This window comes from Hyaena hyaena, unplaced genomic scaffold, assembly GCF_003009895.1.
Source record: "Hyaena hyaena isolate Hyena2069 unplaced genomic scaffold, ASM300989v1 scaffold_1346, whole genome shotgun sequence".
NCBI lineage: Eukaryota > Metazoa > Chordata > Mammalia > Carnivora > Hyaenidae > Hyaena > Hyaena hyaena.
Genome location: NW_024081978.1, coordinates 187,347 through 212,278, shown reverse-complemented (window position 1 = coordinate 212,278; position 24,932 = coordinate 187,347). Strand labels below are relative to the sequence as shown.

Below are 24,932 nucleotides of genomic sequence, written 5' to 3'. Positions count from 1 at the left end.
TTGAGAGCTGAGCAATACAATCAAACAGAACAATTGTCTGTATCATAGAAATTCCAGAAGAGGAAGAGAGAGGGAAAGGCACTGAAGGAGTCCTTGAACAAATCATAGCAGAGAACTTCCCCAATTTGGGGAAGGAAACAGATATTGAAATCAAAGAGGCACAGAGAATCCCCTCAGACGTAACTTGAATCGATCTTCTGCATGACATATCGTAGTGAAACTAGCAAACTATAAGGACAAAGAGAGAATTTTGAAAGCAGCTAGGGAGAAAAGCGCCCTAATGTACAAAGGGAAACCTATCAGAGTGGTTACAGAACTATCTCCTGAAACTTTGCAGGCCAGAAAAGAATGGCAGGAGATCTTCAATGTGATGAACAGAAAAAATATGCAGCCAAGAATCCTCTATCCAGTAAGCCTGTCATTCAGAATAGGAGAGATAAAAGTCTTCCCAAATAAAGAAAAATTGAAAGAATTCATCACCACGAAATCAGCCCTACAAGAAATCCTGAGGGGGACTTTATGAGGGAAATGCTGCAAGGGACACAAGGTACCAGACACCGCCACAAGCATGAATCCTACAAAGAACACAGTGGCTCTAAACCCAAATTTTTCAATAATAACACTGAATGTAAATGGACTAAATGCTCCAATCAAAAGACGTAGGGTAGCAGAATGGATTAAAAAACCATATCCATCTATATGCTGTCTACAAGAAACTCATTTTAGACTTGAGGACACCTTCAGATTGAAAGTAAGGGGATGGAGAAATATATATCATGCTACTGGAAGTCAAAAGAAAGTTGGAGTAGCTATACTTATATCAGACAAATGGAATTGAAAGTAAAGGCAGTAACAAGGGCTGAAGAGGGCATTATATAATAATTACAGTGTCTATCCATCAGGAAGAGCTAACAATTAGAAATGTCTAAGCACCGAATACGTAAACACCTAAATACATAAAACAATTAGTCACAAACAGAAACAATCTTATGGATAAGAATGTGCTAATAGCAGGGGACTTTAATACTCCACTTACAGCAATGGATAGATCAACTAGACAGAAAATCACTAAAAAAACAATGGACTTCAATGACACATTGGACCAGATGAATCTGACAGATATATTTAGAACTCTAGATCCTGAGGCCATGGAATTCACTTTCTTCTCAAGTGCTCATGGCACATTCTCCAAGATAGATCACATACTGGGACATAAAGCAGCCCTCAATGAATAAAAGAATTGAGATCATACCATGCACACTTTCAGATCACAATGCTATGAAATTTGAAATCAACCAAGAAAGAAGTCTGGAAAACTTCCAAACACATGGAGGTTAAAGAACACCCTACTAAAGAACGAATGGGCCAATCAGGCAATCAGAGAAGAAATTTAAAAATGTATGGAAACAAATGAAAATGAAAATACGACAATTCAAACTCTATGGGATGCAGCAAAGGCATTCCTAAGAGGAAAGTACATTGCATTCCAGGCCTATTTCAAGAAATTAGAAAAAGCGCAAGTACAAAATCTAACAGTGTACCTAAACGAACTAGAAGGAGAGCAAGAGCACCCCAAACCCAGTAGGATAAGAGAAATAATAAAAATCAGGGTAGAAATAACAATATAGAAACCAAAGAAACAGCTGAACAGATCGATGAAACCAAGAGTTGGTTTTTTGAAAAAATAAACAAAATTGACAAACCTCTACCCAGGCTTCTCAAAAAGAAAAGAGAGAGCACCCAATAGACAAAGTCATGTATGAAAATGGACTTATTACAACTGACCCCTCAGAAATACAAGCGATTATCAGGGAATACTATGAAAAATTATATGCCAACAAACTGGACAACTTAGAAGAAATGGACAAATTCCTAAACACACACTTGCTACCAAAATTCACATGGGAAGAGATAGAAAATCTGAACACGGGGTGCCCAGGTGGCTCAGTTGGTTGAGAGTCCGACTTCGACTCAGGTCATGATCTCACAGTTCATGGGTTCAAGCCCTGCGTCGGGCTCTGTGCTGACAGCTAGCTCAGAGCCTGGATACTGCCTCAGATTCTGTGTCTCCCTCTCTCTCTGACCCTCCCCTGCTCACGCTGTCTCTCTCTCTCTCTCTCTCTCTCATAAATAAATAAAAACACTTAAAAATTAAAAAAAAAAAAAGAAATTCTGAACAGACCCATAACTAGTGAAGAAATTGAATCAGTTATCAAAAATCTCTCAACAAATAAAGCCCTGGGCCAGATGGCTTCCCTGGGGAATTCTACCAGACATTTAAAACAGAATTACTACCCATTCTTCTCAAGTTATTCCAAAAAATAGAAATTGAAGGAAAACGTCCGGACTCATTCTATGAAGCCAGCATCATTTTGATCCCCAAGCCAGACAGAGACCCAGCAAAAAAAGAGACAACTACAGGCCAATATCCTTGATGAATACGGATGCAAAAATCCTCAACAAGATACTTGCAAATCGAATCCAAAAGCACATAAAAAGAATTATCCACCATGATCAAGTGGGATTCATTCCTGGGTTACAGGGCTGGTTCAATAGTCGCATCTCAATCAACGTGATACGTCACATTAACAAAAGAAAAGATAAAAACCATATGATCCTGTCGATAGTTGCAGAAAAGCATTTGACAAAATACAGAATCCCTTCTTAATAAAGACCTTCAAGAAAGTCGGGATAGAAGGAGTTTACTTAAACATCATAAAAGCCATCTATGAGAAGCACTCAGCTGACATCATCCTCAATGGGGAAAAACTGAGAGCTTTCCCCCTGAGATCAGGAACACGGCAGGGATGTCCACTCTCACCACTGTTGTTTAACATAGTGCTGGAAGTCCTAGCCTCAGCCATCAGACAACAAAAGGAAATAAGAAAGGTATCAGAATTGGCCAAGAAGAAGTCAAACTTTCACTTTTCACAGATGACACGATACTCTATATAGAAAACCCGACAGACTCCACCAGAAGCCTACTAGAACTGATCCATGAATTCAGCAATGTTGCAGCATACAAAATCAATGTACAGAAATCGGTTGCATTTTTATACACCAATAATGAAGCAGCAGAAAGAGAAATCAAGAAACTGATCCCATTCACAATTGCACAAAAAACCATGAAATACCTAGGAACAAACCTAACCAAAGATACAAGAGATCTGTATGATGAAAACTACAGAAAACTTATGAAGAAGACACAAAGAAATGAAAAACATTGCATGCTCATGGGGCAGAAGAATAAATATTGTTAAAATGTCATTACTACCCAAAGCAATCTACACATTCAATGCAATCCCAATCAAAATTGCACCAGCATTCTTCTCAAAACGAGAACAAACTATCCTAAAATTTGTATGGAGCCACAAAAGACCCTGAATAGCTAGAGTAATATTGAAGAAGAAAACCAAAACGGGAGGCATCACCATCCCAGACTTTAGCCTCTACTACAAAGCTGTCATCATCAAGACAGTATGGTATTGGCACAAAAACAGACACATAGATCAATGGAATAGAATAGAGAACTCAGAATTGGACCCCCAAATGTATGGCCAACTAATCTTTGACAAAGCGAGAAATAGCATCCAATGGAAAAAAGCCTCTGTAACAGATGGTGCTGGGAGAAGTGGACAGCAACATGCAGAAGAATGAAACTAGATCATTTTCTCACACCATACACAAAAATAAACTCAAAATGGATAAAGGACCTGAATGTGAGACAGGAAACCATCAAAACTCTAGAGGAGAAAGCAGGAAAAAACCTCCTTGACCTCAACTGCAGCAATTTCTTACCTGACACATCCCCAAAGGCAAGGGAATCAAGAGCAAAAATGAACTATTGGGACCTCATCAAGATAAAAAGCTTCTGCATGGCAAAGGAAACAATTAACAAAACTAATAGACAACTGATGGAATGGGAAAAGATAGTTGCAAATGACGTATCAGATGAAGAGCTAGTATCCAATATCTATAAGGAACTCATCAAACTCCACACCTGAAAAACAAATAATCCAGTGAAGAAATAGGCAGAAGACATGAACAGACCCTTCTCCAAAGAGGACAGCCAGATGGCCAACAGACACATGAAACGATGCTCAGCATCCCTCCTCATCAGGGAAATACAAATCAAAACCACACTGAGATACCACTTCACGCCGGTCAAAGTGGCGAAAATGAACAAATCAGGAGACTATAGGTGCTGGTGAGGATGTGGAGAAACGGGCCCCCTCCTACACTGTTGGTGGGAATGTAAACTGGTGCAGCCCCTCTGGAAAACAGTGTGGAGGTTCCTCAAAAAATTAACAATAGAACTCCCTTAGGACCCAGCAATAGCACTGCTAGGAATTTACCCAAAGGATACAGGAGTGATGATGCACAGGGGCACATGCACCCCAATGTTCATAGCAGCACTCTCAACAATAGCCAAAACATGGACAGAGCCTAAGTGTCCATCAACTGATGAATGGATCAAGAAGATATGGTTTATCTGTACAATGGAATACTACATGACAATGAGAAAGAATGGAATCTGGCCACGTGTAGCAACATGGATGGACCTTGAGGGTGTTATGCTGAGCGAAATAAGTCAGGCAGAGAAGGAGAGATACCATATGCTTGCACATATAGGTGGATTAGGAGGAAGCTAACAGAGGACCATGGGGGAGAAGAAGGGGAAAAATAGTTGGGGAGAGGGAGGGAGGCAAACCATGAGAGATTCTTGAATACTGAGAACAAACTGAGGGCTGATGGGGGTGGGGAAGAGGAGAAGGGGGGTGATGGGCACGGAGGAGGGCACTTGTGGGGATGAGCACTGGGTGTTATATGGAAACCAACTTGACAATAAACTATTTAAGAAAAAAATTGTATTAACTGTGTAGCTTGCTTGATACAACGCCTTGCACATGTAACCACTACATATTACCACCACACATAAAATAATTATCATTATTAAAGGTTATTTATCAGAATAATTACTCTGCCCCTTGGCTAATCTCACTTTTAAAAAGCTGTCTCTCAGGAGGGGCTCATCTGTGTATACACAAATTTGAGAAAGCCGAAGATCCAGAAATGTTGCTCACATATAACAGAAAACAGGTGACATATTTTACCAGCCCCTGATGTGTTTCAGAGTACTCTTTGTCTGTCTCTAGGCTGGCTCTCAAGATTGTACGGTCTAGTCTTTGTGAGCGTTTCAGTTTAACTGAAATGAGAGACAAAGGCTAAAAGGGGAGAGAGGAAAAGGAAACCCCATCCAGATATCCAAGCTAAAGATTTGCTCTGCACTTGGTGCATCCACTCATTTATCCTCCGAGCATTTATTCGGTGCCTGCGGAGTTCCAAGCATCGAGTCAGGCACCCAGGGTGAACGAGTCATTATCTTCACACTCTGATCAGGATGACAGACACGTGAACAGACAGTGGTGCAGGAGGGCGAGTGGGAGGGTGGAGATTTGTACAAAGAATTTTATTTTTTATTTTTATTTTTTGGGCAGAGTATTTTAGAGAAAACTGAGAAAGGAGATCCAAAGCAGCCGTGTGAGTGTGCGCGTGCGCACGCATGTGTGAAATTTTCCCAGATAAGGTGACCTACAACTGAGTTTTATATGGCAGGTAAGAGTTTTTTGGGCAAGAAACGGGAGAGGGCATGTAAGGCAGATGGACCAGCTCAAAGGCACAGAGATGAGAAGCAGCCAGTTAGGGACAGGGGACCAGAGGCTGTGACGTGCTGCTAAAGCATAAAGCCTGAAGCAGCATGAAGAGAGATGAGGTGGGCTGGGCAGGTCACAGGCAGTCCCATTTTTCAGGATGAGAAGCTTGTGTTTCATTCCATTAGTGACTTCGGGGGTGGAGGGGACGCACTAAAGATCGTTAGGAGCAAGGTTTACTTTGCTGACCATGTGGAGGATAGACTTGGAAGGGGACAGGCTAATGACAAAGACCACTTAGGAAGTGATGGCAGTATAGAAGGACGAAGATGACGAAGGCCTGATGCAGGGGTAGCAACAGGCAGACGGCAAAAAGAAGGGGTGGATCACTGGAGTCTATCTTGAGACTCCTCTGTGAGAAAAAGTTGTTAGGAAGAAGGGCGCGGGCTTGGATTGAATGCAGAACAAAGCAGGTGCAGCATAAAAGAATTCCAGGTGAATGATGGTGTTAGAAGCTGAGGAAACGGTGGCTCCCTGGGGGACATAATCGTGAGGTACGCGGGTGGGGCATTTGGGCAGAGATGTCCAGCAAATGATGTGATACATGGGTGAAGGTGTAGATCTCGGTCTCATGGATCCAGAAATTGTGGACAAAATCTGAATGGATGAAATAGATCAAGAAGACTAAACAGCAAGGGAGCAAAGGTGGGACCCTGAGCGCCATATTTATGGGGTGTGATGGAGAAAAAGCTACCAGTGAGAGAGACAGAGACAGAACAGAAGAACCAGGAGTGGGCTCTGTTCTGGAGCGCATAGGGGTACAGAACTTCCAGAAGATGAGTGATCAGCACCGTCAAATACAGCAGAGAAGCTTCAGATGGTAACAGAGAAGTCATACTGCGGAGGGCCGAGTGTGAAGGGACATGGGGACACAGAGATGGTGAGACATCTGAGAAGTCTGGATTCAGAGTCCGGGAATTGGAGGTGGAAGAGGGAAGGAGCTGAAGTGATACAGGAGATGAAGTAGAGGATGGCGCCTTCATGCTTTGGAGCCATACAAGACTTAACTAGATGCTCAGCTTCCATTCAATTGTGTGGCCTAGAGTAGATCATTTCACCTCTAAGCCTGTTTTCCTCATCAGTAAGGGAAACATAATAAAAGCTAGATCACAAGGCATACAGTAGGTGCTCAATAAATGGGGCTGGAGGAGGACACAAGGTCATAGGAGAGGTTTTCTCCAAGATAGGTAGAACAGAAGTGATAGGGATGGAGAGGCAAATTCAGACACTGGACCTCAAATCATCAAATGGTATCATTCGAGGGCTGCTCATTTCTCTTGCTGAAATGGGGAAAAATCAAGAGTTTCCCAGGCCCTTGCACTTGATGACAGGAAGTGTGTTGGTGACATGGTGTGACAGCAACTGTGATTGTTTAGGAAGGCACTGTGTGTGTGTGAAAATCAGGCGGAAGTTCAGAGACAGTCGAGAGGAAAGGTCACAGCAAGAGTTCTGAAGTGATAAGCACAGTGAGAGAACAATGGAAGAAACAGAAAGAAGATAACCATGAAGCAAGGTCCCAGGGAAGAAAGGAGAGGCTGGGGTCAAGGACCAACTCTAAAGAGCAGGAAGACCATGAGACACCCACGCAGCCTCCTGGCAAAGTTCCCGAGGGAGCAGATTCTCATCCTGGGTGGGGAGGCAGTCATCTGCCGTCATCTGGTTGCCCACTGGCTGTGCCAAGGAAGAGCTGGAGCCCAGAGCGGCTGATTTACACGTAGTTAATGGTAGGGCAAGAGCTAGAATCTGGATCTCTTGATTCTGTCTACAGCATCTGTTGGGTTGAAACGAGTGAACAGTGAAAGAATTAGCTTGTCTTGTTTGGGTGAGTTCCCCTTATGGTGATCGCTTCTTGATGGACTTGAATTGGAAAGAGGGAACCAAACTGAGAAACAGAACGCCTCCGGTCAGAGAAAGGAGCAAATTTGGGAAATGCTGCCAGCTTCACTGTTATATTTAGGGGACACCCTTTTGTACTATACACTATCAGAGTTTAGCAGTGAGAACCCTAGCGTGTTAGTACTAAAAGGAAACAGAAACAAAAAGTTACGGAAGAGCAACTCATTTTACAGATGAAGAAATCAGTTTGCCAAGCTCCCAGGGAATCCACGGCTCACCTGAGGCTAGGATTGCGGTACTCAGACTCCCAGCAGCGTGGGCAAGCGCAGCTCTGGTGGCTTTCACTTGTGGCCCTAAGTAGCTCAGAAGGCAAATGGGGAGGAAATAGAGAGCTCTTTGTCCCATCCCCCAGTTGCATCTCAGGGCAGCCTTTTGAAAGGTGGCAGTCCTGGCAACACGGTGTTCAGAGAGGGCTATCTAGGGGCGCCTGGGTGGCTCAGGCTGTTAAGCATCTGCCTTTAGCTCAGGTCATGATCTCACAGTCCATGAGTTCGAGCCCTACATCGGGCTCTGTGCTGACAGCTCCGAGCCTGGAGCCTGCTTTGGATTCTGTGTCTCCCTCTCTCTCTGACCCTTCCCTGGTTCATACTCTGTCTCTGTCTCTCTGTCTCAAAAATAAACATTTAAAAAAATTAGAAAGAGAGAGAGGGGAGTATCTAGATTGACCAGATAAATTCAGCTCTTTGCTTTGCTGCAGGATACCTGGCCTCTGTGAACAAATGTGTGCTATTTGTCAGTCCCAGGGCATGTGGGAGGAGACAGCAGGTGCGGGAGTTCAGGTAGTCACAGCCCATCCTCAGGTAGCTGGTGAGAACCTGGGGATTCACCACATGACAGAATGAGACCTTCACATCCTTTCCGTGGGGCCAGCCAGCGATTCACCTTTCTCCGCTACCTGTCCCTGGCAACATCTTTGGCTCCTCTGCTTCTCACTGGCTGTTGTCTTCTGATTCTAATTTATTGCCAGGTTTGCCACTCAAGAAAAGCCACAAAAACGGGAGCTAAGAAATCCTGCCTTCCTCTAGCCACAGCCCTCTCCTCCAACCTCCCAAACCAAACAGATGCCTTTTGAAGTTATATATGGGGGAGGGGAGCTTCCTTCCCCACCAGCGCTGGCAATAAAACAGAGGCGAGGTTGGCTTGGTGCCTTTGATGGTGGCCTTTGCCATTTGTTCGAGGTGAAAACAATGAGATCTTAAAGGAAGAGAGGAAAGAAACAATAAAATAAGATGTGAAGTGATGCTTAAAATGCTCTTGTGCTCCCAGCTCCGGGTGAATAACCTCCACTCAACAGGCTGAAGAAGTGGTCCTGATGCTAAGTTCTGAGATGGCAGACCTGCAGCCCCCGTTCCTCCATCGTCACCCAGAAAAGGCAACAAAAGGGCTAGGGACTCCTTTTGGCAAAGGCAAAGGCCGCCATGTGCCCTTGGGTGGTAATATCCTATTCAGAGTAAGGTGCCTGGAGGCTGGAGAGGAGTGGACACTGAGCGTGTCTTTTGGAGAAGTCCAGGCATGGGTGGGAGAACCCAGGATAGAGCACATCAAATGCTGGGATCCAGTGGGGTCCACCATCCCAGGTCCCAAAGCCAGGATGCCACCCTTGATAGTTATCATCCCAAATGCCCAAATTTCTCTGATCTGTCAAGAATTCAAAGAGGGATAAGGGAATACAAGCTTATGGGGATGCTGTGATGAAAACAGCTCTGGTAGACACAAAGCTTCTGGGGCTTGGAAGCACTAATGCTGGGAAGGCAGAGGCCACTGAGGTATGGAAAATGATCAGGGCAAGAGAGGGCAGTAGAGATTGTGGGGGGGGGGGTAGTTCAAGTTCAGGGAACAGTTCTCTTGTAAAGGTTGGCATTTAGCCCAGTTTTTACTCCAAGCCCTACTGTGTCCTCACTTTTATGTACTTCCCTTACTGCCCCAGTACCCCCCGCAACCCACTGCTAGAAATCCCCTCTGTTTTACTTTCTTCCAGCTGGTGCCTATGAAGGGAGCTTGCTACTCCCTAACCCCATTTTGCTGCCATTCTTGGCTATTTGCTTTTGGTTCTCCTCCAGCACGGAGATGGAATTAAATTAAGCGCACACTCCTACAGTCCAAGGAGCAACTGTGACATCAGGGCACTTTGCCTTGGATCTTCACCGCTCTCTCTTTCCCGAACACGGTCTCTCCGCTGTCTTATTTCTGCCTCGTCTCATCTCCCAATCAGTAGGTGCTTTTGGGAAAGGTGCTCTGGCTGACCGTGTGTCCTCTCCCAGGGATGCTTGTGTTCTGACAAGGGATGGAGCTTTCTCACAAAGAAAGCTTTTTTACTTACGATATTTTAGGTTGAAGCAAGATGGTGGTGACCTGGAGTGGGTGAGGCTTTCTAATTTTCATCCCTGCATTTTTTTCCTATTCTGTGATTCCCCACCCAAACCACTTCCGGCCCCAAACCTAGTCTTCTCCAAGTCTGCCTGGAGAAAGTGAACAATGTCATCATCCCTTTACAATTAAGTAAAAAGCCTGGACGCCATTCCCGTGACCTTCTTTTTCCTCGTCCCACATCCGAGCCATAGGCACATCTTGTCATTCTTCCTGTTCTTTGATATCTAGGCTCCAATCACTGCTATCATCACTTCTCACCTGGAACAGCTCTTTCAAGTCACTTACTAGTCACCGACTTCTACCTGCACCACCCCTCTAACACCAGCAGCAGCTCACCCTCACACAGCAGCCTTTAAAACACCCATCAAGTCATGCCATCCACTTGCATGAGACCACTCAGGACTTGCATGTAGAATAAAATCTCAACTTCTTACTATGGTGATATGGGTTGAACTGTGCCCAGCTAAGATTTAGATGTTGAAGTCCTAGCCTCTCATAGCACAGAATGTGACCTTATTTGGTAGTAGGGTTGCTGCAGGTGCAATTCCTTAGGTGATAATGAGGTCATTGTGGAGTACTCTGGGCCCTGAATCCAACATGGCTGCTGCCCTTATAAGAAGACGGCCATGGGAAGACAGGGACATAGAGAAAATTCCACATAGGCGGACTGGGGTGAGAGACATAGCTACAAGCCAAAGGACACCAAAGATTGCCAGCAACCCAGAAGCTAGGAGCAGACAAAGAAGGATCCCCTGCAGTGGGAACATGGCTCAGACAGCACCTTAATTTCAGACAACCGGCCTCCGTAACTGTGAGACAGCAAATTTCAGTTGTTCGAAGCCACCTGGTTTGTGGCACTTGCTACAGCAGCCCTAGGAAGGCAAGACACGTGGCTTCTCAGAACCTACAAGTTGAGTTCGCTGAACTCATTTGATGACCTATCCACATTGGCTTTGTCTTCAAGTTCTATAACACCGGGAGTCCATACTGCCTCTAGGGCCTTTGAGTGCCCGAGTCCTTCACCAGGGACATTGCTCTTTTACCTCGTCATGTAATTGGCATTCTCTCATCCTTTTGGTTTCGCTTTAAATGTCACCACTTCAGAGAGACCTGGCCAGACCATCCAACCTACATAAGTTCAGAGCCTCCTGCTTCTTTCCTTCATGGCATCCATCTCAACCTAAAATTATTTAAGATTTTTAGCTAACTGTTTACTTTATTCTTCCACTAGACTATTAGCTGCATCAGGGCATGGATCGTTAAAATGGGATTTGCTAGTTTAAGCCAAGTTCACTGTCATTGTCTTGAAAGAGTTTGTTCACCAATACATCCTTCTCACAGTGCTTGGCACCTGGGAGGTACTCAATAAATATGTTTTCAATGAACACTACATTTAGGGCACTTCCTGTTACATTTCCCTTAAATGAAGGCAAGACCACCCACTAGGAAGCACAAAAAGGCTACTCAGTGTAGGTGCCCACATGCCTTCGTTGTAATTAGGAACAGAATCAGAAACCAGGCCTCTTAAGACTTAAAACTCATGCTTGTTTTCCACTCCCATGCAAAGACTAGCAAGAAAATCTGTTTACATATCAAGTTTTTATAAATCAAGTCATATTTTTAAAGCACTGAGGAGGCTGGCCACGTAAAAGGAATCCTGAGGCAAACTAATTCGTAAAATGAGCAACAACTCCCAAAGTCATAATTTGTGAAAATTCAGCTTTGTGCTTATAGAGGTGGCTGGTATCAGGGCACACCCAGGACTCCCGCCTCTGGAGACACAGTGGCGCTTATTTGTACCACCTGCTCAAAGGGGGATGAATTTTTCATGTAAACTCCTTGCCTTCAGCCCACTGTCTGGGTTGGATGCCAAATACAGTGATCTGTTCCACAAAACAACCCACCAGTCTATCTGGTTTGAAAGCTAATGGTGACTTTTTCTTTCCTTCCTTCCTCCCTCTCTTCCTCTTTCTTTTCTTCCTTTCTTCCTCTTCCTTTTCTTCCTTTTCTTTTTCTTCCTTCCTTCCTTCCTTCCCTCCTTCCTTCCTTCCTTTCTCTCTCTCTCGCCTTCCCTCCCTCCCTTCCTTTTATTTTTTCCCAGTTTGGAAATCTCTCAGTATCTCATTTATTCCTTCCTTTCTCTTTCTTTCCTCCCTCCCTCCTTCCTCCCTTCCTTCCTCTTTCTTTTCTTTCTTCCTTCTTCTTTCTTTCCTCCCTCCTTCCTTCCTTCCTTTCTCTCTCTCTCCTCCCCTCCCTCTCTTCCTTTTATTTTTTCCCAGTTTGGAAATCTCTCAGTATCTCATTGATTCCTTCCTTCCTTCCTCTTTCTTTCCTTTTCCCTTCTTCCTTCCTTCCTTCCTTCCTTCCTTCCTTCCTTCCTTCCTTCCTTCCTTCCTTCCTTCCTTCCTTCCTTCCTCTCTCTCTCTCCCTTTCCCATTCCCTCCCTCCTTTCCTTTTTTTTTTTCCTTTTTTCCAATTTGGAAATCTCTCAGCATCTCACTGATTTCACTCTTTGGGGAAAATGGGATCTTCAGTTCACCTCCACAGGGACAGAGGACAGATGACTTAGCATGGCCTGTCCTCGCTCTCCGTGCTGGGCAATGATTCACATCCACAGTGTCCCGTTCCACCACCTCCCAGGCTCCTCATATGCCTTCCCTGGTGCAGATGTGGGAGGAGGAGGAACAGATGGTGGATGCTCCCTGGGATCTGGCTTTCAAGAGAGGGGAGGCAGCAGGGTGTGGCCCTGCTCACACTGCCAGTAGCCCCAGTCCCTGCCCTTGAGGGAGCCTGCGGCTGCAGGCCTTCCGATGGCCTGTGTGACTCTGTGAAATAACCAGCTCCAGGCTGGGATGAAAACAGCCTGTGGTTTCTCAACTAAAAAGAGCAGCTGCTGAGAAAGGGGCTTCTAATACCTGCTGTGAGACTCCATGGGGCAAGGATGCTACCCGCTGTGCTCACTGTTGCATCTTCAGTACCTAGGAGAGTAGCACTCAGGCATCTTTATTGACGAAGGAAAGAAAGAATGAATGAGTGAATGACCGTACACGCTTCCCACCAGCCATAAAAAGCAGCTTCAATGTAATGAACCCTTCCTTGAACCAATGGTTTCTTCCTGCTCTGAGTGCGTGGCTCTGCTCACTGCACCATCCACCTACATCAAGCAGGTTGAACCTTGGTCCAGAAAACGTGGGCTCCGTGGCTCAGCACGGTGCTTTGCGTAGAGCAGTCTCTGGTAAACACTTGCGAATGAGGGTGTCTAGGCTTTGCCTTCCGGACTCCAGGGTGGATAAGGACACAGACCAGAGACTCAGTGCTCTGCTCATCTGCCATGTGGGGACAAACAAACAGCCACCTCGGAGGTTAAGCAAAGAGGAAAATAATACAGTAAACCTCGCATTGGCTACCACTTAGAAAACACTCGCCCAGTGCCAGGCACTATGCTACTGTGCATTACATATTTAACAGGATGTCGGACAGAACTTTCTCTGCTATCCCAACATCGGCAATTGGAGCACAGAGCTGAGGCAGACAGGCCTTAAATTTCCCCAGATGTGAAGAGAGCCCACCGCTGACCCGACCCCTCCCTCAGGACTTTACAAAAGGCCACCGAATTGGTTCTGCCCACCCCTTTCCCTCCCCCCTCCCCTTGCTCCGGCAACCCCCCTTCCCAGTCCATAACTGAGAGGGAGAGAAGGAGGTGTTGGAGAGTGGGATTTTCGGCCTCTGCCGCTCCACTCCTTTCATGAAAGAAAGGAGAGAGGACTTTCTTTCACCCCCACTGAGCCAAGCGAAGCGGGCGTCAAGACAACTGCTGAGAAGCCCAGGAAGGGGCACTGGCCTTCCACCCCCAGATGACAATCCGCACCCTCCCTGGTGCCGCCATCAAAATGAGCAGAGCAGAGCAGGAGAGGGTCTGTAAGGGAGCTGGGTGAAACCCCAGGAGCCCGGGGCATGTGAGAACACAGGGCTTCACGTCTGCTGCCTCTTGCTGCACAGGAGGCTCCCGGATGGCTGGAGCCAGCTAGCTGAAGAGGGACGGCAGTGCAATGTCCCAATGTCCCTCCCCTGTCTCCAGGTACCTCTGGGTCTCCGAGGGAATCAAAGAGGAAGCCAGCGGCTCCCATAACTACACAAAGGAGAATGTAAAGGTAGAGGGCAGGGATGGGCCATAAGGCTGCCCAGGCAGCTTCTGGATCAAGCAAGGTGAGGCCCCAGGGGAGAGGGGTTGGAAGAATGGGCCTGGCCTAATGCAGATATAAGTGCCTCTCTCTCAGAGGGTCCACAGTGACTATAGGCTGTGTCCATAGAGTGAGTGACAATCCCAGACACTTCTCCTCTTCCCCCTCTCTGACCCAAAACATCAGAGGAGTAGGAATGTAGAAGTGGGCCGGGGTGGAATGTCCCAGAGGCAGGCCACACATCCCCAGTGGTACCCCCAGGAACCACGCTGGCAGGTACTCTGAGATTGGCGTTTTCAACTAGATGGACAGAACAGGTTTTTTTTTTTAATTTTTTAATTTATTTTTTGAGAGACCGTGTGAGCAGGGGAGGGGCAGAGACAGAGGGAGAGACAGAATCTGAAACAGGCTCCAGGCTCTGAGCTGTCAGCACAGAGCCCAACACGGGGCTCGAACCCACAAACTGCGAGATCATGACCTGAGCCAAAGTCGACACTGCTCAACCGACTGAGCCACCCAGGTGCCCCAGAACAGTTTCAATAACAAAGGTTGTCAGGAAATCACGGGTTCTGCTCAAGACATCCATCAGTTTAAGGCGCATGCCCCTGGGAGGGAGGGTAGTCACTGCAAGGCTTTTGGCAACAGTGAGTAGAGAACAATAAAACTGGCCCACACACTTTCTGGGTCCAGCCTGCCTGACGGCCTAGGTGCACGTATGTTATGTCACCACATACTTAGGGCAGCCATGTAAGGCGTGACATACCAGAGAGTTAAGAAGGTAAAATAACTTGCCAGAAGAAGTCACACAGGAGTGGGGATCCATGCTCTTAACTTCTGCAGAGCACAGTACCCCTTCATCCCTCCCCATGCACAGAGCCCTGGATGTGTGCGCCGGCAGAAGCTATGGGGGCTTTAGAGCCTGGATTCGGGGAAAGGCCGCAATGGATTTGTGTCATGGCACCACTGCCTCACACCTGGGGGTTCTGGACAAATGACTTCATGAGTTTGGGCTGAGGCAGAGTACCTGCCACAAGGTACTATGAGGATTTAAGGACACTTCTGCACAGGCCTGGCAGGTAATGTAGGTGTACTTTACTAATTCATGCAGCCGTTTCCGTGAAAGCCCAGCTCAAGGCACACCCTTCTCCCTTGCTCTCACATGGCATCAGTAAGATCTTCTTGAAGGAATCCTTTATCTGCAACACTTGACGCTTCCTCTGACCCACTCTGCACGTGTTTGGTGTCCCTTCCATTGGATTACATCTCTCCTTAATGAGACTATAAGCTACTTAAGGGTAAAACCAAATCCACGCTTCTCTGTGTTCTAGAGCCTCTAGTCACACACATTGTAAGAGCTGAATCCTAAATCAGTTCAATCCATGCTTCTACTGACATAGTCACCTGGTTTTTAAAATATTTTTAATGTTTATTTATTTTTGAGAGAGAGAGTGTGTGTGCACGAGAGAGCGCAAGCAGGGGAGGGGCAGGGAGAGAGGGAGACACAGAATCCGAAGCAGGCTCCAGGCTCTGAGCTGCCCACCCAGAGCCCAATGCGGGGCTTGAACCCACGAACCATGATCATGACCTGAGCCGAAGCTGGACGCTCAACTGACTGAGACACCCAGGCACCCCTGACATAGTCACCTGTTAAACAGCTGGGGAAACCTGAGACCTATGGAAGAGAAAGATGATGACAATGATACTGAAAAGAAAAACAATTTACTGAGCGCTTACTGTATGTCAAGCATGGTACTAGGTGCTTCAAATGCATTCTCTTGGGGGCTCCTTCCATCAACCTTGGCTAAAAGGTTTTGTTTGTTGCTGGGTTAGTTCGTTGGCTTAATTAAGAGCTACTAAGAGCTTACTGCAAGCACAGACACTGTTCAAAGTGTATTCAACACGTATTATCCCATTTAGACCTCACTGAAAGGCTATATGATAGATACTGGGATTCCCATTCTTTTTTTTTTTTTTTTTAATTTTTTAATGTTTTATTTATTTCTAGGAGAGAGAGAGAGACAGCGTGAGCAGGAGAGGGTCAGAGAGAGAGGGAGACACAGACTCCGAAACAGGCTCCAGGCTCTGAGCTGGCAGTCAGCACAGAGCCCGACGCGGGGCTCGAACCCACGAACCTCGAGATCATGACCTAAGCGAAAGTCGGACGCTCAACCAACTAAGCCACCCAGGCGCCCCTGGGATTCCCATTCTAAAGGTAGAAAAACAGAGACATAGATAGGTTACTTAGACTGATTAGAGTCACTGAGCTAGAAAATGAAAGATTCTGAGATTCAAATCTTTGAAGTTTGCCTCCAAAGCGCAATCTTAACCCTCGTGCTCCAGTGCTGACAAGTTATGTGACTTGCCAAAGCGTATGTAGCTGATAACTGACAATACGGAGATCAGAATCTCTGGCTCGGGAGCTCAGTCGGCTCCAATGCGTGGCACCAGGATCAGGACTCCAAGCGGCAGTTCATAAATGCAGCATTTGTTTGTTTCAACCTGTGGAGCCTTCCGGATTTCATGGGGCCCACTTCTAACTGCTCGTATCATCAATAGGACCAGCTCTTCCCAGACTTTGTGGGAGGAATGGTTAAGGCTTCGGATGTGACTCCAAGGAAATAGTCCCAACTTTCAATTGATCGTAAATCGATGAATGCATGCCACCAAAACCTAAGTGCTACAATACAGGAGTACTACCATCCTACAGGACTATCCCCGGCACCCTCCACTAACACTCCCAGGGACTCAGTACCTTTCTGAGATCGGTTCTCTCTCTTTCTCCCTGGCTGACCTCTTTCACCTTGTAATCCACTCTCTCTGAAAAGGTGCCCACCTCGCTGTCATCCCTGGGATCTGTAGATCCATCCCACGAGTCCCAGTGGCCTCTCTCTCATCAATGACAAGAGTCCTGCCCTAAAGCCCAGCTCCACAGAGCCCAGTCCAGCACCTAATGGCCAATGCAGGCCCATGTGGGCCAGAGAGAAACTGGAAGTGCTAGTCACCCAAGTTAGACTGTGTCAGAAACCCTACACAGGAAGTCGGTCTGATATATAGGGTGACTTTTTACCTGAGTCACCTTACTGCTGTGAGCACACAGGCTTCCAATCTCTCCTGGACAATCAGCCAGGGCTTTCGTGAGTGATTCTGAACTCTGTTCTTGCAGAGTCCAGAAAAAGAGCTAGAAACCTTCAGAAACTCTGGCTGACTGTGATTCCAGATTCCAGATTCATGTAAAAGTCAGGTGGGGTAGATGGGCGTGGCCACACACTCATTAGCTTAGCTGAGTCTTCATTTGAGTACCCAGCTCCCCAAAATATGATTTCGCTTCCATCAGTGATTCACAATTGTGTGTAAAATAAGACATTTGGGTAAATTTTTTTTGCTAGAATTAATGTAAGGCTGCATTCTTAGGCCCAACTAATCTTGCATAGGCTGGTTCATTTTTCTCAAAGACAAACAGGAATGACTTTCTCTTGGGAATCACCCTTAAGTCCAGTATTGACTTCGGATGATTAAATGGATAGAAATCTACTCATTTCTGAGTGGAGCCTACCCTCCAAGAAACACTACTCAAACGCAGTTATCTAAATGTTATTATTTCAATGGAAATAATAGATTCTTTCATTCTTTCTCTCATTTGACTTTTTTTCCCCATCTCGTCTAGAGGACAAGACTCTGCCCTATGCACCGATTTGGATTAAATGTATTCTTGATCCTTCTGCTAAAAAAGAAGTCGCGAGTCCAGAATTAACCCTCAGTGGATGCAAAATTAACTCCTTGCCTTTGCCTCACCAACAAAGTTTGGGTCTGGGGCCTGCACTCATTTTATTGTTCACCACTGAGCACAGACATGCATGACATTCACATGTTTTCCTGAACTTCATTCCTTTCCCAGGAACCTTCACGTAACCCCGCGGGGCTCATTCTTCCCTTTGCAGCTCAAGCATCCCCAAGATGAGAGCTGTTGGGGACAGGCTTTTACTTCTAAATACTGGTCATAGAAGTTTGACTTGGTGGTGTAAAGTCTTTACATCTGGGCTGTTCCCTCTGGTTTCCAAACATTAAGTATTTTGGGCCTTGACCCCTGGAACCTGTGTAAGTGTTTGCTTACGAGCACAGTAAACCTCACAGTCATCCTGCAAGCAGGTATTATCACTGTCCAGAGCCTCTGCACAGAACTCTCTCTACCTCCGATTGCAAAAACAAAAGAAAACAAACAAAAAACCAAAACAAACAAACAAAAACCTGTCCACCCACGAAGGGATGATCTAGAAGCACCTTTGGAGTGGGGACAGGTAATCCCGAGCAGCAGTTCTCAACCCTAGCTATATATTAGAACCATATGGGATGCTTTTAAAATATACTGATGCCCAGACCCCACCTCAGCCCAATGAAATCAGAATTTCTGGAGGTAGGACTGAGCTATCAGTATTTTTTTTTTAAGCTCCTTGGGTAATTCCACTGAAGAGCCAGGCTTAGCTCCACTCACCCACAGGAAAGGACTGAATTCATGCCAAGGAGTGTTTTGATTCTAGACCCCAGAGCTGATCTGAGTTCTAACAGCAACAGAAACTTGGTGGTTTTGCTGCTGCTAGTCTAGAATCCTACATCTCTCTCTGCCGCCAGAGAACCAGCAGCCTTACCCGCTTCTGAGTGCTGACATGTAATGTGGCTGTTAGCTGTGTATACATTTCACAGCACCCAGGTGCTCAGTGGTCCTCTGTGAATTATTCCACCACACCCATGCCCCTTCTCCCATGCCCCACTCCCCGTCCCTGTCTCTCTAACCCACGGTTAGTCATTCCCTCTTGGACGTTCCCACAACACCATGACCGCCCACCTCATAAAGGTTCATCTCACTGTTCAGTGAAGATCTGTGAGTCCACCCTCCACCAGACTGGGAACCACACAGGGACTGAGGCTGGGTCTGGACTCTCCCTGGATTCCTGCCAAGTGATGAAGCATGGATTCGAACTCGGTTGGTTGAAAGAATACATTCAGACCTGATATCAGAAAAATCTTTAGAGAAATCTTTCTCTTTCTGGTGACACAGCCTCTCCTTCCATTCACCTCCATTTGACACTAAGACTTCTTATAGGAAGCAAAAAACCAAAAGTAACTCATCCTTTAAGATTTGGCTCGAAACCTACTTCTAAAAGGAAATCTCTTGGATTGTCCCCAGCTCATAATGATTTCTTTTAGTGAATTTTTAGAGTCATTAGAGTCTGTATAATTCAGTTGACAATTGCATTCCTCTGTTACTGTCTTCGATGGTTGTTGTTTTTTTTAAGCTCACAGGTTTATATTTTACCTTCCTAAAGGGTGTAAATTCCGTGACTTTAGGGACTATCTGTAAAACGGTAAATCATTTTGTTGGCTCACTTTGTTTGATGTCCCCTGACAAATGGTAGGCTCTTTGAGGCCTGATACTCTCTGGCATTACTTTTTGCAGGGGCGGCACCTGGCATCGTGCTGGCACAGGTTAAGAGCTCAGCAGGACTTTGTTAAATGAAGACCATTGGTAACCCCTTTTAGCCCGGCGCCCTGAACTTACTAGGTCCCCACTAATCATGTTCGCTGACTGGGCATGAAATGGAAAAGCGTACTTCTTATTGTAAGATGTTGCTCATATGAGGCCCGGAAACTCTCAGATTATATCCTATTTCAATTTCTCTTTTTGCTTTTTGTAAATGCTTGATTATCTGGCTCCCAAATTGAATGAGAAGTATCAGCGAAGAATCCCTCCTCCGCTTCCAAAAAGCTCTTGTGTATCAATTTTCTAAAGCTTCCATTGGACTCTGGATTTCGTACCTTCCCGTTATTAAATACAACAAGTCACTCCGGAGGAAAGCCAGTGGTGCAAGCTGGGTTGGTTGGTGCCTGCACACCCACAGTTACACTTATGTGTGATTTCTAAATATAGAGTTAGGTCTGCTGTTTCATTTTTTAATAAAGGAAATAGATACCCTGGTCCCCGCCGCAGAGATGGGGCTCCCCTGCATCCACAGTGAAGCTTGGGGCTCTCCTGCCGACTGATGATACAGAAGGGTTCCCCGCAGATGGCAGGCTGGGTACCCAAAAATAGCCATGTTGCCAAACAGACCATTGGTTCCTATTTTCCTTAGATTCAGTAAAAGGGGCGGGGGAAGGAGAGGGGAACAGAAGGACAAAAGGAGCGTGTGAGCTCACCTGGCCCAGAAAACCTCTGCGCCACCCTGCTGCCCACACTAATCCCCACCCCCATTTTTGGCCCCAAAATGAGGGTGGGTCGCTGCCCAGCCCCACAGATGTCGCTACCTGGGTTCTAATGAGCCACAGTTAGGGTAGCGAGGAGGGAAGGGTTCCAATGTCACCAACGAAGAGGTGCAAAGACAGGCACTCAGCAATGCTGGTTTACAAGCAGATGAGCATAAGGAAGGAAGGCAGAACAGGAAGACAGTGCGTCCCAAGTGTCTGAACTTGGAACCCCGTTGGAGCACTATGCATGTGTCTCAAAGCAACCCCTGGCCGGGGCTGCTTGCAATTCTTCACCGCATGCAAAAGAAAGAGAGAAAAGGCATTTTGTTTGGCCGAGCCACACCCAGCCCTAGTCGCTTGGGCTTCACACCTCTTGGACCTTCTTGGAAATGTAACTGCTGCCCCACTCTGGGATCTGTAGCATCCACAGTGCCATGTCCAGGAAGTTCAAGTTGAAGCTCCCCTGGCTGGAATCTGGGTCTGCAACAAACTCTAGGGGCTAGTCCTTGTCTTCAAAAGGCCACCCAATCACATTTTGCCTCTTAGTACCGAGTGACAGGCAAATGGGTTTTTTAAAATCAGTAGTGACTCAGTTTTCCTCTTTTAATGGTTTCTCAGAAAAGCTGTGAAGGGGATGGATGCTCTCCAAAGAGGCCCAGCAAGGGGAAAGGGGGAAGGGTGCCTGCTTCTGGCCTTGGCTCCTGAGCCTCCGTCCAGCCATGAAAAGAATCACCCACCTGTTATATATCAAAGAAGGTGTCCCTAAACAGAAACACACTTCAAATACAGTTCCAGGAGTTAATGAAAGTGCTGTGATCAGAGAGAGGCTCACAGGAACCAACTGTATTTGGAGCGAAGGTTTAGTGTCCACTAATTCAGTGTTTGTGATGACTTTATGGAATATAACTACTACAAGGAATGAAAGCCAGCTATACTTGCTGGCACAATTTTGACTGTTCAAAATGGTTTTCTATAGTATTTCAAAGCACAGAGACTCCAGGACAGATGAACAACAAAAGGAAGGAAATCATGTGCTTGTGTCTACTGTCTGCCACTTTTTACAGCATATTATATGTCGCTTAGTCCTTGTAATAACTCCATGTGGCTGGTTTTGTCATCCTTTTTATCCAGGTGAGGAAAGTGAATCTTAGAGAGATTAGGCAATTTACCTAAGGTCACATAGCATGGCGGGCAGAATCCTAAAGTGGCCCTAAGATTCTTTCTACTCCCTCCGCCCTTGCCCTGTAGAATCCCTCAAGTGTGAGTGGGATCTGTGGACACGGTAGAGGCATTGGTACAGGTGATGACATTTTGCAGATATAATTAGAGTCCCTAATCAGTTAACTTTTAAGCCTTGATTTTAAGGGAAATGATCCAGGGTGGGCCTGGCCTGATCAGGAAGAGCCCTTTAAAAGAGGTGAGAGTCTCTTTGTGGCCGGCCTTGAAGCAGCAAACCATGTAAGGAAATTAATTCTGCCAATAACCACTTGAACTTGGAAAAGGACGCAAGCCTCAAGTAAGACAGAAGCCCCAGCCAACACCCTGACTCCGGCTGTGTCTAGATTTTTGATCCAGGGAAACTGAGAGATAATATATCAGTGTTGCTTGTGGTAATTACTTAGGCAGCAACAGAAAGCTTATATACACAGCTAAAGAGCTGCAGAGTCAGGATTCAAACACAGGTCCACTCGCCTCCAAAGCGTGTTCTTTATACTGGGTAATACCACATTTGGTTTGTTGCTTGTTGGTTTCCTTGCTTGGTTGGCATGGCAGAAGGTATTAGCAGAAGGGGATATGAAAGACATTCAGACACCATGGCTAAGGTCTAAGCCCTAACACAAAGGGAGTGTCTTCAGCCTTGAATGGTGGCAGCGACAGTGATCATTTAAAAAAGTGGGGAACCTCCAAGTGTTGGGAGATGAAGGATGGGAATGGACAAGCATGTTATCTCCTCTTGCCAGGGAAATAGCTTGTGGGAATTTAGAGGCAGCAATGTTCACATAGAGACAAGCTAAGAACACTGGATCCCTAGTTTTGAATAAGTCACATGAAATTGCCAACATGATTGTTTTTGACACACACAAATGCAATTACATATGCTTCAACAAGTACATGCAAGGACAGGATTTAACCAGCAGTTAGGAAGTGCCAGGTCAGAGACCAGACGCTGGGGAAGAAACCAAGAGCTCTGCAGGGAAGGTCTTCTTGCGTGGGGAGAGAGATGAGTGGAGATAGGTCAAGGCAAGGGTTCAGAGCCAACAGGAGCAGTGTTGGTGATCACATTCACGCCCCAACCATGGGAAATTTTAATTGAAGGCTCTGCACAACTGTGGGAAGGATGAACACCTATAAAACCGAAGCTTAATCTTCAAATATCCAACTTCAACTTAGTAATACCCTGTGCCATGAGTGAGGAAGCACAGGCAGAGTGTTCATGCCTGGGATGGGGTTATACCAATGTAGGACTAATGCAAGGATCATAAATAATACATGCACACACCTAGTGTCATAGTTGGCACTTGGGAAGTACTAAATAGATGGCAATCTTATTACGGGGCACTTAATTTGGTGACAGAAAATTGCCTTGCCTACATAAGATGAAGGCAAGGGTGAGTCATTTCCAAATACAAGGGTAAAAAGGAGATGTAGGAGGCCCTCGTTGGGAAAGCCAGAATAAGGCTGGAAAATATCTAATTCTTTGGTCGGTGAACTTCCTCTTTTGCATGGCATGGGGGAAGGGCAGCACCTTGGACAGCACTACAAAAGTCAGATCACCTGGCCATCAAGAGGGGAGTTCTTCATTTGAAGGAGTCCAGGACCCACAGTCTTGTGGTTTTCATCACAGGGGCCCATAGATGGGACTCCACTCTGGAACAGTAACTGTTCTGTTTAAGCTTCCTGATCAGCAGCAGAATCTGGGGTGGGTAGTGTAGCTTACGGTCGGGGGGGGGGGGGGGGGGGGGCAAGTCAAGTGAGAGAGGCCTTGACATCACCTACATGCCAAGGACCCTCAGGAGCCTGCACTATAATTACTGTAGTTGTACCAGCCCCAGAGTCCCACCGGCAAGTGATTTCACACGTAATTATCCTTTCACTCCTCCTCTCCTTTTATTCTCCTTTTCTCTCCACATTCCTTCTTTCCTTCCCTTCATCTCCCAAACCAACCCCATAAAGTCCACCTCAATATGGAGAGGAATCAACCCCAAGGTCACCTCTCACCCCGGCCTGAGGCTGCTCTCCAAAGAGAGGAGCAGCCTGTCATGTTCCCTGACATCATCAAAGAAATCCCGGATAATGATATTTCCCTCCACCTTCCTCCAGACAAGACTCTTTGACTTTCTATCTTTAGATCAACTGTCTCTTCCTAAAAGCTCACCTTGGGCTCAGAGTGGGAATATAATTACTAATGGGGGAACCTGAGCAAAATTCTGGCCCACATAGGTCAGAATGGATGTGACATGGCCAAGATTCTATTAGTTAATTATTTAACTGATAACTAGCACAATACGCCTGATGAGTGACTTAGACTAGGCACCGTGTTAAATGTTTGACAGTCATTTCTAATCCTCATGTCAACCTCAAGAGGGAGGTACTATTATTATCCACGTTGCATAGATGAGAGAAGTGAAAGGTTAGGTAACCTGCCCCAGCTCCCATCACCAGTAAGTAGCCGTGCTGGGACTCCAACTTGGTCTGTGTGACACCTGGTCTCCTCACTTAATCACTCTGCCCGATTACCCTCCTATATGTATATGGGCTTCTACCCACATTGTTGTTCTTCTGCCTCTGTCACTGGCGATCTCATTGAAGATAAAGCAAAATCCGGTCTTCCAGCTCCCTGATGCTCCTCCTGTGCCCCTACTCACCTGAGTGTCACCCTCTCTACATTACAGTCATGGCTCGCTTGCTCTGAGGCTGTCCTGTCCCAGCCAGGCCTGTCTCACTTTGAAGAAAGAAGAAGGTAACATACCTGTGTTTCACGACAAGCAGGTGACACAGCTGCATCTCAAGGCCAGCTGCAAGGCACCAGGGGACACCGAAGAGAGAGGATCTGGATAAAAGGCGCTTCTGTTGACTCTTAGTCACAAGATGCAACAGACTGAGCCACACAGCGGGGCACTGTTGTCAGTGGCCCAGAGTTTAGCCACTGGAAGGGTGGGAAGGGAGAAATGGGCACGCAGTTCTTCGAGCATCACCTGGAGCCTCTGGGCAGTTATTTAAGAACTACCAGTGGACCAGGACCAAGAAGACTGGAAGACAAAAGAGGAGGCCTTTACAACAGCTATAATGAAGTAAATAAACTGATTTGGGCAAATGGCTTAGAGGAAGTGGCCATTTTTTTCTGGACTCTCATATAATTTACAAGCAGGAATCCAAATGTTAACAGTTATCGTCCATATATAGGCTGTTAAATGAGGTCTGGCCTCCTCTGCCCTGGAAGCTGTGGGTCCGCGTCCTGAGGACACTTAACCCCACTGGCAGTGGGGGGGGGGGGGGCTCTCCTCTGCACCTGTCCTTCGGCCATGAGTGTGAGGTC

At 46.3% G+C, this 24,932-nt stretch overlaps 1 protein-coding gene and 1 long non-coding RNA gene across 6 annotated transcripts in view; one reads left to right on the top strand and one right to left on the bottom strand.

Moving 5' to 3' along the window:
* Positions 1-24,932, bottom strand: part of SLC8A3 (solute carrier family 8 member A3) — a 127,532-nt gene that overhangs the window by 87,425 nt on the left and 15,175 nt on the right. The gene's annotated exons all lie outside the window — the stretch shown is intronic.
* On the top strand, positions 23,899-24,714 carry LOC120225147. The gene is made up of 2 exons (XR_005526750.1): positions 23,899-24,057; positions 24,289-24,714. It is a non-coding gene; the product is annotated as an uncharacterized LOC120225147 (long non-coding RNA).